This window comes from Corapipo altera, unplaced genomic scaffold (genome assembly GCF_003945725.1).
Source record: "Corapipo altera isolate COAL_440 unplaced genomic scaffold, ASM394572v1 52b, whole genome shotgun sequence".
In the NCBI taxonomy this organism is placed as follows: Eukaryota; Metazoa; Chordata; class Aves; order Passeriformes; family Pipridae; genus Corapipo; species Corapipo altera.
In genome coordinates this window covers 1,377,843-1,398,133 of record NW_020884922.1, presented here as the reverse complement: position 1 = coordinate 1,398,133, position 20,291 = coordinate 1,377,843, and the positions used below count along the sequence as shown (strand labels likewise).

The window sequence follows — 20,291 nt, the reverse complement described above, 5'->3', positions numbered from 1 at the left end:
CCTGGAAGCAGGGAAGGCCAACAGCCCCCAGAGATGAGTTGGGAGCAGACTGGGGCAGGGGATCCCTCCCTTCTGCTTAGCACTGGTGAGACATGTCTGAAGTGCTGGGTCCAGTGTTGGACTCCCCAGTACAAGAAAGATATGGATATTATGGAGCTGGTCCAGTAAAGGGTCATTAAGATGTCTAAGGGACTCAAGCATCTGACACACAAGAACAGGCTGTGATAGCTGCAGATGCTCAGCCTGGAGAAGGGGTCTCATCAATGTGTACAAATACCTGATGGAGGGGTTGTAAAGCAAATGGAGCCAGAGCCTTCTCTGTGATGCCCATTGACAGCACTAGAGGCAACAGGGACAAACTGAAATGCAGGAAATTCCACTAAAAGACAATAATCATACTTTTTCAGTCCAAGAGTGGTCAAACATTTACACAGGCTGCCCAGATGATGTGGGGTCCCAGTCCCTGGAAATATTCAAAACTCTACTAGAGACAATCAGGAACAATGTGGCCCTCTTTTGGGTATGGGCCTGACTAGACGATCTCCAGGGTGCCTGTCAGCCACAACTATTGTGTGATTCAGTGCCTCCAGGAGTTCATAGGAAGCATGACCCTGGCATTTACCTCCTGCATACTGAAGATATCGAACAACTCCGCAGTAAAATTGGAAATGGTTGTTTCACTTGTGGACTGCCTGTATAATAGGCAGAATCAGAGTAAAAATACTTAATGTTTGAATACCTTTTATGATTCTGTATGGTGAGAATTGTCCCTTCTCATAAGGATCTTTAGTTTGGGCATCTTCCCAGCTTTCTGGAGTAAGGTGTAATAGTTTTTGTTGGGTTGGTTTTTTGTTTGTTTCTAAAATATATTTCCATCCTTGTGAGGTTTTTCAAAAAGACTGACTAATACCTAGGTAAGGAAATACAGCTTGTTGCCAAGTCTAATATTAATGACTTATTAAAATGCTCCTCACTTTCACTTTTGCCCTTATCTTTTCCAGACAACTGGGAAGCCAGTTCCTGGTGTCTTATGCTTGCAAACATGATTTTCAATAGATTTCTTCTTTCATCTCCTTCAGCCCAGAGCATGAGATATTGTTTTATAATAGATTATTGCTACCTGTCTGGGGAACGGAGTTACCTAAATGAAGGGTAATTTTCCAGTGTATTCTGGACATTCACGTAGCACAGGAAAGAGGCTTAACACCTTAAAACAATGATCCTGTAAGAAATTAGTGCTAGATTAACACCACAACCAATACTAGACCTGAAAATTTCTTGCCCTTTCCTCTTTTTGCCTAAATTCCTGAGCCATCTGCATTTCCGTCAGCTAAGTTTTTCCTAATCATCAGCTTCTAGTCCTGACTCCAGAGCCATCCAAATCCATATTGGGCTGAGCAGTCGGCTTTAAAGCTCACAATCCACACTGCCACCCCGTGCTTTTCTTCTGCTCATGTTTTTCAGGTTCCCTTCTCCCAGGGAGGACAGTAAACGCATGAATGGGAGGACTGGTAACCATGCTCCCTCTTCGAGAATGTATTGTTAGGGCAGTTTGGGGGAGTTGGGAGATGTGGGCTCAACTTCAGCCTGACAAAAGGAACAATGAGATCAGGTTTCTCTCATCCCTGAGGAATAGTGCAGCCCCTAAGCTGTGAAGTGTCCAGGTCCCTGATCTGAACGCGACTTTTTCCTGGGTGGTACCTGCTGGCAGGTCATTCACTTTCTCTTCTCTTGTTTTTGCTTCAGCTGTTCCCTGGTTTTATGATTTTTTTTTTTCCTTCCCAGGCAACTATACTGTGAGGGTAATTAAGGGGAGAGAGAGGTTCACTTCTTAGGATTTTACAACAGACAAGATGCATCAGCAGACAAACCCTGGCTGCCATTGCCCTCTATATCCATTCAGTCTCTCCTCTCAAAGACAAAAGGCTGTTTCCTTGGACCTATTTTCTCACATGTTTTTATACAATCTAGTTTTAAGGGATTCAGAGAAAGAAATGTCACAGGTAGCGATTTCACAGGGCAATACAGCTCACCCTGTCAATGAGTCAGCCTGTACTTCTTCTAGCTTGTTTTTGACCCTTGTTCCTCCTCACTCCATAAATCAGTCCTTCTCCTCCTTTGTGATGTTTACACTGTCAAAACAGATAGACATCCCCAGGGTATTTCCTCACCTCCAGCAGATAGTCTCAACATTAACGCCTGAGCACACTCTGCTCTCTTTGCTCAGCTGTCATACAGCCAAACTTGTCTCATTGACTTAATTTCTCATAAATCAATAGGTCCAGATACTTACCCCGTTGTTTCCCCTGGGATGAGTCTGCCCCACAAGATCACAGCCAGTTTGTTCATCTCTGCTGTTATTAGGACCTTCTGCCTCTCTTCTTTAAGCACATTTCTCCACTTCATGTCTGCATTTGAAATTGAGCTTTCTCCTGCAGACTACTGCCTTGTGCCCATCCACTTGGCTGTTGTTTTGTCATTTCCAGCCTAAGTTTCTTTATGGTTTGTGTCTGTCCCCACTGGTTTACACAACATATTCATAAGAGTTGTTACATCAAATATAAATTGAGTTAATGTGGTGTTTATTGCTTCCTTCCAGATCATAATAGGCATTAAATAAAAACAGACTTAGAGCAGATTTCTAGCCTGCCTTTCCTCCCCTCCCCACACCCAATCCATGCCCCACATAGTCTCCCATCAGCTCTTTATATTCATGTTTATCTCTTGTTCCTCTTTGTTTATGGACTCACAGCCTGTGTTCAATCTCTGTGACACTGCTCATTTCCCAGCCAACTTGCATCCATTTTTCAAGTAATTTTGTAGCTGAAGCTTTTCTCTGGACTGGCTGTAGGCTGCTTCTTCATTCCCTTCATCAGCTGGTTTTATAAATCAATAAGAAAGGAGTGACTATGTTTGTTTGGCAAGATTTAACCTTTGTTGACTCTCTGGGATGACTTTCATGCTGGTCCTAACCAAAAGCAGCATTATTGGTGATGGGGTATGTGCTCCCTTTTGCACAAGCAATGAAATCTCCCTAGGCTCTTCAATGACTGATTTTATTAATCCTTTTGTATTTATTAATCCAGTCCTTTAACAATGTGAAATATGGGCCATGATGGCCAGCTGGTTGTTGTTTCATGCTGACTGTTATCCACCTCCTACTAGCAAATACTTTATCCATCTGCTTAGGGATGTTCAGATTTGTAGCAGTAGGAAAGAGATTGCCATTGAAAAATTCTGAGAAACAAAATGGTTTTTTTTTCCTCCTAGACAGATGTAGGAGAGCAAAGGCAGGAGGGAGATTCATGTGGTTAAGACATCATCTCCAGCAGAGCCAACATCCCTCCCACATTGCAGTAGGACCTGTACTACAGCTCCAGCAACCTGGTCTCTGAAGGCAGGATCAGGTAAAACGAGCTCTTACAACCCATCACTTATGGTTGGCACTCCACAACTTGCTGCTACTGGGGATCAGCCATACAGGTTGGTGCAGAAAAGGTACTGAGTGGAATCACTGAGATCTTTCTGGAGAGATAGGCCCATGGGGATGAAAATCATTGAGACTCAGTGTTGTTATGAAGAGAAACACTGTGTAGGGTTTCCATTCCACTGCTAGACATTTCTGTTCATTTTTCTATAGTCCATCAGAGCTGAGAAATGCAAGTTCTTTCCACAAGAAATATGATTTACTGTCTTGCCAGTCTCTTTTTGCCCCTTAACTCATGGACGGAGTTCAAGCCTTTCAGCACAAAGAAATAATAAAACAGTCACGGTCAACCTGATCAGTGGTAGCTCAGCCCACTAGTGGGCTAACTGCTGCAAGTGTTTTCTAGGTAGGCTTTGGGACAGAGGATTTGCAAGGAGGACTTTCAGTGTGACCAGGGTACATGGGTGTTTATGGATCTCGAGTAACATAAACTGTAGTACTGACAGAATTGTGACCTTCCAGACCAGGTGAATCAGTGGAGGGATTCAGTGTGGGCAAAGTATGGGCCAATGCCCTTTGAGGGGGGATGGTATGATCTGACGTTTGATCGAGCACTGAGCTAGGTAGGGAGCAGGACCCGTGACCACAGTCCAAGCAGGATGATATCCAGAATCATCGGAGCAGGGGGACCATGCTCAGTGACCAAATGGAGGGTGCAGGACCCAAGGAAGGGTTCTGTGCCTACAACTCAGTCAGTAAATTAAATGTGTGCAGGCTAAAACTCAGGCACTGAAACTAACTGGCACAGGAGGGCCTTAGGTTTGCTTAGTTTCCAAAAAAGGATGACTGCATGAAAACTCCAACTTGAGCTACATCCCAAAGCATGCTTTCAAATTGTTTAGGAGTGTTTGTTGGCACAGACTTGGAGCACGACAAGGGTTATTCTTACAACCTTACATTTAATGTGATTGAGTTCCGTGCCCAGGAACAGCCTCTGGTGCTTTTCAATTTACTTACACAGAGATACTTTATACACAGCAAGCTACGAAGAGTGTAGACCAGGGTCTGGAGCACTTCCTTCACTCACAGACACACACATATGCCCCTCAGTCCCCTATGCACACTGTGGATCCCCAGTAAGGTCAGACACCAAGCCTACCCAGAAACTAGCCCTTGCATCCTCTTGTCTCCAGCTGTGTTATGCTCAAACTTGCACACACACATGTGCACTTGCACACACACGTAAAAGGGTCTTCCAGCTGACTCTGAGACCCCACAGTCTCTTCAGGAGTAGACCTGGATCTCCTGGTGCCTCCAGTAGCCAGTCCCTCCAGTGGTCTCACTCACAGACATGCAGGTACCCAGCCCAGGCTTATGGCCACTTTGATACTTGACTCCCAGGCCACTTCTATCTGCTGGCTAGTCTCTCTTGAAAATAGCTAGCAATGGCATTGTTGTACGGACCCTCCCTTGCTTGGGTTGTTGGCACCCCAGGCACATGGGCCTTTGTAACTTGTGGTTCTGTGCTGGTTTCAGCTGGGGTAAAGTTCATTTTCTTCACAGTGGCTGGTATGGGGCTGTGTTTTGGATTTGTGTTGAACACAGGTTTGATAATATAGTGATGATTTTGTTATTGCTGAACAGCGCTTATACAGAGCAAAGGCCTATTTTGCTTTTTGTACTGCCACGCTGGCAAAGAATTTGGAAGCTTAGGAGGAGACACAGCCAGGACAGGTGACCCAAACTGACCAAAGGGATATTCATATCATATGACATCATGGTCAGTATATAAGCTGTAGGGGAGAAGGAGAAAGCGGGGGAATGTTTGGAGTGATGGTGTTTGTCTTCCCAAGTAACCATTACACATGTCAGGGCCCTGCTCTCCTGGAGATGGCTGAACACCTGCCTGCCCATGGGAAGTAGTGAATCAATTATTTGATTTGCTTTGCTCCTGTGTGTGGCTTTTGTGTTTCCTATTAAACTGTCTTTATCTCAACCCACAAGTTTTCTGGCTTTTACTTTGCCAATTCTTTCCCTGATCCTGCTATTGGGGGAGTGAGTGAGCATGGGGCTTGGTGGCTATCCAGGGTTAAATCATAACAGGTTCAAATGCAGTTGCTGGCACTTAGGTGTCCCTACACACTCATACAGGCATAAAAGAGCCCCCTCACCCAGGTAAATAGAGATGGAGGTTAACAAGAAGACAAGACAAACTGTGCTGGTCAGGTGCAGGGCATGACCCAACAAACATACCCACTAGCCACAGGTTTGCATGCATCCAGCCCCTTTATTTTCTTATCCCTCTCTTTACTCATGCTTATTCCTCCAAAATAATCTTGGTTCATCCCTTTTCCCAACTGTGATCCTTCTAATTATCTCATAATAAGTCCCAGCCTCAGCTGGAAGGTGCTCTGGAGAGACTTGCCATTGACTCACCTTGCTGGGTGTCACCCCTGGCCCATGGGGCTCCTTGTGCCCTAGTGACAGCCCTCCAGAAGGTTTGGGGCAGGGGCTCTGTTTCTCTGATAACACACCTTGACAAAGATAAAGCAGAATTCCCTGATAAAGGTCATTTTTAAGAAATAAAATACAGAAAAAAATAGCAGGAAAATGTGAAGGAGTGTGTGGATGAAAAACTTACAAAACCTGGCTACTGATTGATCGGTACTGACCAAGACAGGAGGGTGGTCTGTTGGTGGTCTGTTACAGCAGTCTTGTAGATCAGACAGTCTGTGATGTAGAAATCAGCTCTGCATCATTTTCACAAAGATAGCAATTAACTGGATGTTTCTGGCTGAAACTAGAACTGCCTGTCTAAACTCCAACACAGTGTGTTCCAGACTATAACCAACAATACAGTTTCTTATGTCTGGATTGTAGGGACCAGGACATAATTTTAAAAATTACTCTGGTGGAAGCAGACAGCATTGGCACTTTGACCCTCTGTCGCTGCTGTGTGGCTATAGGCAATCAGGTCATATGCAAACAGGTCTAGAGCATCAGGTTTTGTGTCTGCAACTATACAAGGAGGACAGACAGTGGACTGGTCACCTTGTGAAGCACTTTTTCAGAATATTGGGCAAGAAGGTGCTGGGATGCACGTGCACAGAGATGAATGAAAACAGCATTTCCATACCTTGCCTTGCACTATTGAATGCATGGGTGGGTGGTTTCTGTCACTTGAGTCAGGGAGCAAACAAATCAGGGACCACTCATCTGGTTCACAGGTGTCACTGTAATGCTGGAGATACTGATTATCCTGAATGAGATCTGGATTTCTTGGCCTTAACAGAAGTCTCTTTGGAGACATGCTTTCGGTAAGGATGGTTCAAATTATAAGGGCTACAGTCTGGAGATACTGCTTTTGTGAATGAAGGTTACTGGTGATTTTGTCAGTCAGTCCTATGTAAAAACCATGTAACCAAGACAGCTGTATTTGCAGATCCACCAACTGAGAAATGAGGAAATCAGGAATTTTTCCTCTTCAATATAGGTAGCATAAATGTTGCACAGTGATCCTGGTTCTTGGATTACATGGGAATAGCAATGCATAAAAATCACATTTCCATTACTTATAGGGAGCAGACTTTCAGCTTTATTCTTCACATAAACATGTAGCAGGAATAAGAGTATCAGGGTAAGAGTGGAGTGCTTTGTCTTCTAGTGAATCCTTTAGGAGTTAAAAGCATTAAATGGTATTTAGCTTCTCCAACGCAGTTTGAAGACAGAATATAACAGAAGATTAGAAGCCACTAACTAGTCCCTGCTGACCCTACTCCTCAGTTTTACTAAGTAGTCTCAGCTGCTATAGTGGATCTGGACTTTTCTTTTCACAAATGAAAAATGTTCTCAAGGACCACACTTTTAAAGGCACAAAGCATCAATTGCACCAAGACATGTAGCCTAAATGCTCTGTTTAAATGGGTAAAGCCACCCATGGTTTGAATGACATCTGCAAATGTCATTAAAACATTACTATTCAGCCAATATGGTGATTCTAACGAGAAGGTCCCTAGTGCAGAGAGACAGCATCAGTGAGCTGCCAGTGCAATTCCCAGCCCCATGCACTGTGCTGAAACCACATCTGCAGTAATGACACCGGATTTGGATGGCTTGGTGTGGAAAGTTATAGCCAGCTCTGGTCTCTGAAGAGAGGAAAAAGGAAGGTTTTAGAGTGACTTTGCACCTGTGAAACAATGTGTTGCTATTACAATGCCCAGCACCAGCCAGCCTTTGCACCAGGGAGGGCTGGAGTGCTTTAGGAAGCTTTTTGCAACAGCTATGGTCGCTATAAACACAAATGGAGAAAGCAGCTATTAAAAGATTTTTGAAAGGCTCTCTGTTGGTTTCTGCTCTCTCTAGCTGCCTTTGGAAACATTAAGGATGCCAAATGATAAGCTTTGCAGTCCTCAGCACTCCTGAGACCTGAAAGAAATCCGTTGGCAATTGTTTTAAGCTAATGATTTCCTGCCGGTTGATTGGTGCTTATGTGCTGACAGGTGAGAGGCTGTAGCTAAAGAAGTTATAAAAACAAATTGCCTCTCTGTTAAGGAATGCCAAGCTGCCTGCTCAGTCTAACTCATTTCTACATTTTTTATTTTAAGGTCTGTTTGCAAACTCTGAGCTTGGTCTCTGCTGATTAAATAGCCCCCTGCTAGGATTTACTGGGATAAATCCCTGAGCCACAGTAGGACATTGATAGCAGAATGCTGTCTCACCTAGTTAAATTAAGGGCACTTTAATGTATTGCATTTAATGCAAATTGCATTGGCTATTAGGTTCTTGAGAAACTCTTTCTCTTGAAAAAATAGGAAAAAGATGATATTTTCAACAAGTGGGTTCTGTGTTTAGTCCCTGTTTGTGAGTAATCGACTGCTCCTCAAAGGTATTAGGCTTGGGTCAGAGCTGGAAAATCACCTGATCTCCAGAAAAGGCAACAAGAAGACTTCATTCTGGGGCTGAATTCTCCAAAACACTTGGGTACATGGGTCCTATCTGTGTAGAACTGAAGGAGTCAGACCATGAAATGTGATTCCCAAATACCCTGGCTCAGGAACTGCCTAATTCTAGAGACACCTAAGGTCCCTTCAGGGGAATTCCTTCAGGAACTTATCATTAGGTTCCTAAAATCTGAGTGGGTGCTTAGCCCTGTTGTGCAGTGTCTCTGCAGAGCATTAACCATATGTGCCTGCCTGGATAGCAGACACCTACAGGCAGATCAGAGGCTGCTGGCATTGAAGTACCTGGCACATAGGGCCAGGGACTACCAATAGCTGTCCAGTAGGATAAACTAAACCAGGATGTCCTAACCCTATAATTCTGAGGTTAAGATATTTTGCTTAGCTCAGAGTAGTGTCTTCAAGTGAAGGTGGATGAGATGAAGCCATTCTCCTTGTGTTGGGTTGCCTCTTGGCTGCCTTGGGTGGCAAGCCACAGTCACACAGTGTGCCACCAGACACTGCTGTCCCTCAGTGATGTGCTTCCTGCAGGCTCCTTGCTAGTTCTCCAGTGATGGCAGGTCCAGAAGCTCTGTGGCAGCACAAGGCTCTCAGCCGAGGTGACTGCTGTACAGTGAGCACAGTAAGACTGTCATGTTCCAGGGCATTCCAGTTCTTCTGAAACAGAAAGCTGACATGACTTCTGATATAGAGTTAGTGTTAAACAGGTACTTGTGAAGAAAAGCAAGGTCTGAAAGTAGACAAGGGATCCTCTGATGGGGGAGAGTTCTTCAGAGCATTATACAGAGAGTTAAGCTTGGCAGCCCACTTGGACCAGGCAGAGGAGAAGAAAACTGCTCCAGGTGAGGGAATCCTCCCCCCTCACACAGCTTAATGACCAGCAGTGCAGTAGGCACAAGGTCCTTTTCAGGAATATCTTTGCCAGAGAGACCAGGTCATGACTAACAAGGCATTAGGCTAGAAGAATAATTCAATGACAAATCATAGAATCAACTGGGTTGGAAGGGACCTCCAAGGTCATCAAGTTCAACCCTTGATCCACTACTGCTGTGGTTGCTAGACCATGGCACTGAGTGCCACATCCAGTCTCATCTTGAAAACCTCCAGGGACAGTGAATCCACCACCTCCCTGGGCAGCCCATTCCAATGCCTGGTTACCCTTTCTGTAAAGAATTTCTTCCTAATATCCAACCTAAACCTCCCCTGCCAGAGCTTAAGACCATGCCCTCTTGTCTTGCTGATAGCTACCTGGGAGAAGAGACCAACCCCCACCTGGCTACAACCTCCTTTCAGGTAGTTGGAGAGAGTGATGAGGTCTCCCCTGAGCCTCCTATTCTCTGAGCTGAACAACCCCAGCTCCCTCAGCCTCTCCTCATAGGACTTGTGCTCCAGTCCCTTCACCAGCCTCATTGCTCTTCTCTGGACCTGCTCCAGCACCTCAATATCCTTCCTGAACTGAGGGGCCCAGAACTGGACTCAGTACTCCAGGTGTGGCCTCACCAGCGCTGAGTACAGGGGAAGAATCACTTCCCTGGATCTGTTTGCCACACTGTTCCTGATCCAGGCCAGGATGCCACTGGCCTTCTTGGCCACCTGGGCACACTGCTGGCTCATGTTCAGCTTCTTGTCAATCCAAACTCCCAGGTCCCTCTCTGCCTGGCTGCTCTCCAGCCACTCTCTCCCCAGCCTGTAGGGCTGCAAGGGATTGTTGCGGCTGAAGTGCAGGACCCGGCACTTGGCCTTGTTGAACCTCATCCTGTTGGAATCAGCCCAACTCTCCAGCCTGTCCAAGTCCCTCTGCAGAGCCCTCCTGCCTTCCAGCTGATCGACACTCCCCCCCAGCTTGGTGTCATCTTCAAATTTGCTAATGGTGGACTCAATCCCCTCATCTAAATCATCAATAAAGATATTAAACAGAACTGGGCCCAACACTGATATAGAACTGGGCCCAACACTGATAGAACTGGGCCCAACACTGATCCTGTGCTCATGTGGCCACCTGCCCCTGACTGAGCAGCTGCTCCTTGATGTTGGTAATGGGGATGTACCCAGTTAACTCCAGAAGGTGAAATGAAAGCAAGTGGACCTTGAATCAGGAGATTCAACACCAGAAGCTCAGGCAGGCTAGCAAAGAAGCAAGGTCAGCTGCACAAAAACTCCACTTGTTCATGGCAGCAGGCCTGGGGGAGTGGCACTGGGGCTGTGAGTCCTGTAAGCCATGGACTGGGGGAAGGACTAGATCTGGGACTGCCCATCACCCACTGAAGCAGGTATAAAGGGAGAGGCTTTGTTATCTTGGTACATATGCGGAAGTAGAGCCCACAGAATTACGAAGTGAATGTATAAAGACCCGGATATTATTTCTGACCACAGTTTGTCGTCTTCACTCCCTGAACCAACATGATAAAAATGTGTGATTACAATGTTGAAGCATCAGTACTGGCCATTTTCAGCTTACTGGAGAGCTACTGGGGAGCTGGCAAGCTGGGCAGAAAAGAGTGGGTTTGGATTTTCTTCTAACTCTCCCTGCAGAGCTGAGAAGAAAAGTTCCCCACAGACTATCAGTCCCTGCTGCAGCCTCAGTGACTGTGATTCCCCATCAAGTGTCCAATGAACATTGTGTCAAACCCACAGTAAAACACCTCTGCAGCAGCCTTGTGTACATGGCATTAGCTGTGGGATGCCACTGCAGGAACTGATGGGGTAATTGTTTAGTAGTGGACTTGGCTCAAGCAGAAGAGATCCAAGTGCTCTCCACTGATCACATGAAATTCACACCTGAGAATGGGCATCTGCCCAACCTATATAACACAGTGTTAGGTCCAGGTTTGGCAGGTAATATAGACATAATACCTGGAATTTCAGGTTCCTTTTGAAACTAGGTTTCATTTGGTCAGTCTTATTTTTGATGGTCCATCAGTAAAAGTGCTACTCCCATTATTATTTCTAACGGTATGTTTCTCATCACTACCAGCCTATGCATTAGTTCTAACACAGTAGCACGAGCCCTGAATTTTTTCCATCATGCGCAGGGATTGAAATCATTCCGTAAATGCCTCACCAAATAGGACACAAGCTTCTCTGGGAACCTGTGCATTTTATGTAAGATGAGTATGTGATCATTTTGAACTCAAAGGCTATTTTTGTGATGTGGGGGAGAGAAAGTCAGTTAGAGCTGAGAGCCTGGATGATTTCAGAGGCGTGCTGAGCTTTACCAGGGGAGGTGAACTTTTCCCCTCTCTGGAGCATGAGCCTTTCAGTGCAATTGCTGCTACATTTTCTGATGAAGTCAGCTTTGGGGAAATGTTTTTATTATCCACTGAGGGAAGAGACACAGAAGATACCTACACACAAGAACATGTTCTTTTCCTGAAAAATTTAAGCTGATCAGAGTGGGAAGCAGAGTCTTGAACACAGTATTATTATTCAATCTGTCGACATGAAACCTGCTCTTTCAGAATCAGCAGAACCTTCACAAATCTTGTAATAGGCAGCTGCTGCTTAAAATAATGTAACACAGACCAACAAGCCAGTTGAAGGCAGTAATGCAGATTGCCTACACATTCATGCTTTTCTTTTAAAATTACGAATTGATTACACTCCTCTCTGAGAAATATTCCTACCTATGGCAATACTCTGTTCAGCTATATCTGGGCGTACGCTTCCAAGTCAAATAAGCTAGTAAGTGCATACACATTTATGTTTCTCTTGGTAATCATGACCTTTTCATAGCATTCTGCAGGCAAATGCTCTAGCTGTCAGTGATATAATACAGATACAAGCTTCTCTGTCAAATAAAACTGTGCACTAGACATGCAATCTCATTGCTCTTGAAAAGAAATCAACATGAAAATATTGTTATTTATACAGTAACTTTAATTAGCAGAAAAATTGCAACTGACTATAATCCTCAAGCAACTAAATGGCATGTATTTTGGACTTCTTATTTAATAAATTGGCTACTACAATCAATATGGTCTGCATCATCTACATGAAAGCTTTCTTCTCATTCATGCAATAAGGCACATAATCTCTTCTTGCAGGCCAAGAAATCATTTGGCGAATGTACAAATATAACAGCAGAGGCTCACAACAAACATCTGAACAATTTCTATCAGTGATGTTTTTGATGGTATCTGTCACTTCATTTTAGATTTCATTAAGTGATAGGTATCACTGACCAATCAAAAGTTAAAGTTATCCATTCCAAGAATATTTCTCTGTTTATTACACTTGTTAGGAGATGACACAAAGTGTTTAGCAGTGCAGTTCATAGATGCAGGGGATTTCTAAGCCCAGAAGGGACTGCCAAGTGAGCCTGACCTCCTGTCTGTCTCCAGATTTTAAATTACTTCACATTGCTTCTGAGTACAACAACTTTTTTTTTAAACTAAAATTTAACTTGCAGAAAACCATTCAGACTTGAACAGGGGGAAATTAGGAGGAAATTGTGGAAAATCCATCCTTTCCAATTTTTTTCCCAGTGGTTATTTGTTCTCACTGATAAGAATCTGTGCTTTATTTCCAGTGTGAATTAATTTGGCTTCATCTCCCAGCCACGGTTCTCATTACACTTTTCCCTATGAAAATGAACTACCCTTTCAAAGTGGGGATTTTCTTTCATTAATATGCTTGTAAATTAGTTCTTTCTCTTCTTCTTTTAAATCAGGATGATCTCTTTAAGTCTTCCAATATAAGGAATTTTCTCTGGCCCTTCAATATTTTCATGTCTCTTTGAATCTTCTTCAGTTTTCCAGAAGCCTTCTAAAAAACTTGAGAAAGAGTATGGTGATGATACACAGTATTGTGGTTTTGGTGCCCATACTCAGTGGCTGACTTCAGTTAGTTTTGTTCACCATCAATTATGGTATTTGTTTACTGGGACCTATTCTGAGTCACCCACTCCAGACTAGGATACCTTCTCTCTGCAAAGATTTGGTCTCCATTCCTTATTCAGAAGTGTACAACATACAATTTACCTGTATTAAAGGGTATTTAGATAGAATGAGCACAGAATCTGAGTCTCGTATAACTGTCCAGCCCACACAATTATTTACTTTTCGATTACCAAAGATCTTATTAGCAATGATTTTATGCTTCCAGATCACCAGTGGTGATATCAAAAAGTGCCAGGCTCAGCACTTGGCCTGACAGAGGCTTAATAAAGCCATCCTGATTTGATAATGGCTGTCATTATGATATGTTGGTTTCTCATCAGCTTAGTGTTCACTTTGTTGATATTTTCTAGCACTACCATGAGAGCATTGCGTAACACTAGATTTAATAACTTGCCAAAGTTGAAGGGTATTATTTGTAATGATTGCCTTTACCGACAGAGGATACAATGAAAAATACAGTGGAGTTGTTGGAAAAGAACTGCTCTTTACCCACATGTAGTTGTGAACTTGCTGAATAAACCTTGATCTGATCCAGAAATTTAAAATTTAACATCCCCTCTCTCTGTAGAGAGAGTAACTGTTTAGTGTGTGTCTTAGGGGTGTGGTCCCAGCCAAGAGCTCATGGTCAGCAGCAGCTCCCAGAACCTGCTGAGCGCTCAGCTTCACCCTCCATGGCCCATCCCAGAGCAGCTGTATCCCCCATCATGCTCCTGCTTCCTTGTCTCATTCCACTTCAGCAGGCTGCAGAGACGGTACCTCTTGGGAGGAGGCTTTTTATTTATGTTCATTTCAGTTTAAGAAGAAGACACAAAGCAGGGATTTTGGCCAGATTTGTGGCATTTGTGGCACTCCTCTGAGTGCCTGTTTAGGCCCAGCATGGTACATTCTCATCTGCAGTTGCCTTTTGTGAAAGTCAATATGAGTCTCCCCTGCGAAATGCCCTCTACTTCCTGAAGAGACAGGGGGACTTAGGCAGGTTATGGTAGCCCTCCACATGACCTTCTCCATTCCTCTACAATCACAGAATCCCTGAATGGATGGGGTTGAAAGAGATCTCTGGAGAACACCTAGTCCAACCTCCCTTCTAAAGCAGGTTCACCTGAAGCAGGCTGCACAGGGTTGCCTCCAGATGGGTTTTGAATATCTTCAGAGAAGGCAACTCCACAATCTCTCTGGGCAGCCTGTTCCCTGAGCTCTCTATCACCCTTGCAGTAATGACATTTTGCCTCATATTTAGATGGAACATCCTGTGTTTCAGTTTGTGCCCATTGCCCCTTATCCTGTTGCTGGGCACCACTGAAAAGAGTCTGTTCCCGTTCTCTTAATACCCACCTTTAAAATATTTGTATGCATTGATAAGATCCTGTGGTGAGTTGACCTTGGCTGGATGCCAGGTGCCCACTCAGCCACTCTATCACTTCCCTTCCCAGCCAGACAGCGGAGACAGTAAGGTGGAAAAACAAGCTGTGGGTTGGAAAAAGGCCGTTTATTTAAAGTGAAAGCAAAGCAGAAGCTTGCACATGCAAAAGCAAAGTGAAAGATAGCAGGGCTTATTCTCTAATTCCCATGAGCAGCAATGGTTGGCCACTCCCGAGCAGCAGGGCTTCAGCACACGTAACGGTTCCTCAGCAGGCAGCCACTGGAGACAATGAATGCCTGCCTTCCTGCTCCTTGCCTTAGCTTTTACATCTCAGCTGACGTCATATGGTATGGAATATCCCCTTCGTCAGTTTGGGTCAGCTGGCCTACTTGGGTCCCCTCCCAGGATCTTGCCCTCACTGAGGAAGGAATGTTACAGTGCTCATGCTGTGCTCAGAGGTAGCCAAAACACTGGTGTGTTATGGACACCCTTCTAGCTGCAGAGCACTGTGAGGGCTGCTCTGGGGAAATGAATGCCAGCTCAGCCAGACACAATACAGATTCCTTCCCAGTCATCTTTACTCCAGACTAACCAGGCCTAGCTCCCTCAGCCTCTCCTCACAAAACAGTTGCTCCAGTCCTCTCGTCGTCTTCACAGCCCTTCACTGTACCTGCTCCAGTAGTTCCTTGTTTTTCTTGAACTGGAGAGTTCAGAACTGAACACAGTACTCCAGCTGTGGCCTCACCAGGGCAGACAAGAAGGTTCACCCCCCTTGACCTGCTGGTCACACTCTTCCTATCACCCCAGGGTGGCCACTAGGGCACACTGCTGGTTCATGGACCAGTCCATGGACCTTGCTGTCCACGAGGACCCCCAAGTCCTTCTCCACAGAGCTGCTTCCCAGCAGATCAGCCCCCAGCCTGTACTGGTGCATGGGGTTATTCTTTCACATCTACTATCTCTCCCCAGGTGCAAGACTCTGCACTTGCCTTTGTTGAACTTCAAAATGTTCTGCTCTGCCCATCTCTCCAGCTGTCCAGGTCTTGCTGAACAGCAGCACAACACTCTGGGGTATCAGCCACTCCTCCCAGTTTTGTAACACCAGCAGACTTGCTGAGGGTACACTCTGTTTCTTCATCCAGGTCATTGGTGAATCAGTTGAACAGGCTGGACCCAGTACTGACCCCAGGGAACACCACGAGCTACAGGCCTCCAACCAGACTCTGTGCTGCTGATTGCAACACTCCGAGCTCTGCCGTTCATCCACCTCGCTTCCTGCTCATCTAACCCACACTTCCTGAGCCTGCCTAAGAGGATGTTATGAGAGACGGTGCCAAAAGCCTTGCTGAAGTCGGGGTAGACAATATCTACTGCTCTCCCTTCATCTTCTCAGCCAGTCATGCCATCGTTAGGTGGCTATCAGCTACATAAGCCACTTTTAGGTTAACTTCAGAGTGCTGGAGCAGTTCTGATAGCACCAGTGGGGCTGGAATTTGCTGTGTAGCACTTGGCTGGCAAGCGCAACAAACTTTTGAGTGGCTAAAAAATATTTGGATGTGGGTTATGAACAATGTCAGGATTCTTTTCTTCTCTTTGAAACTTCTCACCAATATTTGATGGTTTCTCCTTGACGGTAGGGCTCTACTCTTTTCCTTTGTAACTGAAGAAGCTTTTTGCTAGTCTGTGGGTTTCTGAAGAAGTGTCACCCTTTATTGCTCATGTGCAGCGATGATATTAAAAATAAACCAGCCAGTTGTCATAGATCAGAAACATGTATATGAATTAGAAACAGACAGTAAGCAATATCTGGGAAAATCTAAATCATCAAAAGCTTGTAGTCTAGTTCAGTTAGGTCACAGGTGAAGCTTTTTGAAAAGGGGATCAATAAATGGGTTGTATGAACTGTGAATGTATTTCTAGTGAAGCAAATTTTAACTTGATTTAATCTTTTTCTTCTAGAATCTACAGCTGGAGTGAGCCCTGCCACACTGAGTTACTGTGGGAAAGGCAGGAGAGGAAATTGAGCAGAAATAAGCAATAAACAGAAATGAAACTAACTTGATTATTCTAAGTCCTGGGCCTGAACATAAAATGGACACCATTAAAATATGGAAATTTTACACCACAATAATTTCTCTTTCTCTTGGAAAAGTCTGGGGAATTCAAAGAATTCCCCTCTCACAGAAAGTTCAAAAATAATGTTGCTGACAGCAAATATTCAGCATTGAATTCTGTGTTCTGTAGAGGATGTGATACCATCACATATCATCTCTTCTGAGAACTCAGTTCTGTGCAGAAGAACTCTGGTGCTGAGAGCTTTTCTTCAACTGGGAATGGGATGTGAGGATGGTGGGAGAGGCTTGGTGGGGTTATGACAGGATTTTACCTGATGTTAATGGGTCTTAGTGGCTTATCTGCTCAAATAAGTCGTGCACCCATGAAGAAAAGGTTTGTTTTCCTCATCCATATGAGAGCCAAGGGAATTTATATAATATAAAAATACCCCTGGAATAAAGGGCTGTTGGTGAGCAGGCTGTGATTCTGTGAATAAACTACATATTGGTCCATATTCTGAATTAGTCACAAAGTTACTCTCTGTCATGGAAAAACTCAACAAATGAGACAATGCTGCCAACATTGACAATCTCACCAAATATCGATTTTTTTTTCTTAGAGATGCAAAGAAAAGTATTTGAATGAGAACCTTATGCTTTATTTTAAAAAACAAGGACAGTAGAGGAAGGACTCAGAGTGTGAAGCACATACATCCTAATGTCTCAGAAGACAGAGAAATAAAACAACAGTGAAGGCCTTGATTGATCTGTTAAAAATCTCCTACTTAAACTAATTTCATGATTTCTGGTTTTTTTGGTGTATCTTCTGAGTGACAGCTTTGAGCAATTCAGATGCTGTGGTAAGAATCCAAATGGCAAGCAACACGGGAGCCTGAGTTAGTGAACTACATCATCATGGGCATTCCTACCAGTCCAGGTAAGAGAGCTGTCTGGCTGTGTCTGCACACTGTTTTTGAGCAAGCATCTGTGTTTATGGACACTCAGGGAGCAGCTCCATGCCAGCTGGGTGCAGGCCAGAGTGCAGCTGCTTCAGCTGTGGCCCTGGCTGGAGCCAAACCCAGCTCCTCTTTGTGCTGACCCTGGTGCATGAGTGGTGTGCAGGGGGCTCACGTAAGACCTTGGGGCTTGAAAAGAGTGGGAAAAGTTTGAAGTTACACAGTCTCTTGCATGTAAAAAGCAAGAGACTCCTTGCCAGCCGGCCTCACTCTGTGAGCTGCTCCTGCAAGATGGGCTTGGGCAGAGGTCAGCAGCCCCCTGCACCAGCAGTGGGCTATGAGTTGTAGGTCTGGCCTGAGGGAAACATGAGTTGCTTGATACACAACTAGTGGCTATAGTCAGTCTCCCTGTGACACCTGGTGGTGGTCCTGCCTGCCTCACAAGGATGTTGTTATACCTCTAGTGCCCACGTCCATGGCCCCAGGGCTGCACAGTGCTGCGGGGGCCAGAGACGACACTTACCAGTGACAGGGGGGAAATGGGGTTGCTGGGTGAGTGTTGCTGGGTGAGTGTTCTCCCTTTTCCACTCAGGAGACACAGAGACACCAACTGTGGGATGCCTCTTCAGGCATGAAATGTGGTGAGGATAAGGGATGGCTACAAACAGGCCATAGCCAGTTTGGGTAAGGAAATTAACTCACAGCTAGTAATAATATCAAAAGGACAGTAGGAAAATTACAGCTGTGAGCCTGGAATACAAAACAAACACAAAATAAACCATAAGAGTCCCCAGAGAGAACTGCAGAGGTGCCTCCACCCTTTTAGGTTGTCAGCAAATATCTCAATGGCAAAGTGAGTGGAAGGCATTGAAATGCACTCAAAATTCTGCTTGCCTCGAGGCCCATAATGTATGCACCTCATAACTCCAGAAATGCGGGCACCAGCTCAATGGGCAGACAACATTTTTTAAGCTCTTTCTATGTCTTTTGTTTTTTTCAATAGGAGAAAAGAGACAATTGGACTAATGTATTACTAGGGTTCATTAATATGTCTCCTCAAATGGCAAGATGAATGACAAACTCATTCTCAGTCATTTTCCAAGTCAAGGAATAGATTTAAAATTTTCTTTTCACAAACAAAATTAATGGGGCCAAAATTTTTCTGTTGTTACTGGCAAGTCTCTTCCAATGAAAATAGGCATCCTTCACATATCAAAATCCCACACAGAGCCAGAGCCTGTAAGCAGTGCCTTGCATTTCTAAGCCCTTTTGAGCATGGGCCGTGATCACGAAATCTGTAACATAAGAACCGTGTTCTGAATCACAGCACAGGGAATAATTGCCGGAGACTAACTTGCCTAGTAAACACTACTGGCCTTCCAAGTAGACTTGCCCCAGCATTCCTGAATGAGTTCAATGTGAGCTGCTCATGCACAGAGGTCTGCATTGCTCTGCCTTTGCTAACTCGGTTGGAAGCAACTAATGATGTTAGCATTTGATGCTCAAAATTCAGGCTGCAGAGGTCTCAGGAGTTTCTTTCCTCCCTCGGAACAAATGGTTTGTGTTGCTTTGGAACCCAGTTACAGGAAGCATTCAAGCATGTGCTGATCGATGGACAGGGCTGAAAGCAGGCTCCCAGGATAGAAGTGTGCAAAATTCGTTGGTTTTCCCTTGTAGCATTTGCAGATGCTGTCCCGTTGTGGTCCACAAGCCTGCAAATACACTCATTGGCGAAATTCAGTGCTCCAGGCAACTCCCTTACCAAATTTGCCAAAGATTTACGTTCCAAAAATCTCATATATCAGTTCTGAAAAAAGGATGTTTATAGTCCTCATTACTGTGGAATAATGTGAAAAATGTATAAAACATGTTAGTGCTGTCCTTAAGTCTTCGTTTTTGACAAGTGGAGCTCATTCAATACTCTAAAATGCTCAGAAGGTCACAGTTAATTCCTGTCTCCCAGCTCAAACAAACTTTGAATAAAAATCTGCGTGTCTTGGACTACATCTCCACTGTCTTTTAACGGCAGTCCCAGGACCCCCATCGAGAAGGGCTGTGCCGGCCACCCTTGCTCCTACTCTCTTTGACATGATCAGTGGTACAACACACATATGCTCCAGGGGATGTTGGAATACATGTCCAAACACAGCCGCATGATGACTTGCCAACAGAAGCGACTGGCCAGTGGTCACTACAGCAGCCAAGTAATCTGGAGATGCGTGGGCTGCTCAGTCCATCACCCTCTAGAGCCACGTAGACATAGATTGTGAGATTAAATGCCAAAATCATGGGGAAGACAGATGAGTATTTGAGCACATATTCTACTGAGAATGGAGGAAAGCATTTAAGAAAAGCAGCAGTCAGCAAAGCACTTAGCATACACTTAACTTTAAGCCTGTAAGCAATTAATTTTTGAGTATTCATAACTATAAGGAATCAAAAGAAGAAAAGCTATCCTCTGTTACACTGGTGAACAGATTCATACGCAGTATAGTCTTCTGAGGATGGCCATATATTTTCCTTCCTTATTGTATAAAGTGAGACCTTCCAAAGCTTTAAAAATGTCCTGTTAATAATTATTCAATTGATTAGTAGTTGCTGAGAAGGAAAGTAAAATGATGATTGGATCTCTATTCCT

General features: G+C 44.5%; 1 long non-coding RNA gene across 1 annotated transcript; it reads left to right on the top strand.

Moving 5' to 3' along the window:
- The first annotated feature begins 15,055 nt into the window (after positions 1 to 15,055).
- Positions 15,056 to 19,654, top strand: LOC113953700. The gene is made up of 3 exons (XR_003529983.1): positions 15,056 to 15,101; positions 17,535 to 17,634; positions 19,617 to 19,654. It is a non-coding gene; the product is annotated as an uncharacterized LOC113953700 (long non-coding RNA).
- Positions 19,655 to 20,291: the final 637 nt, after the last annotated feature.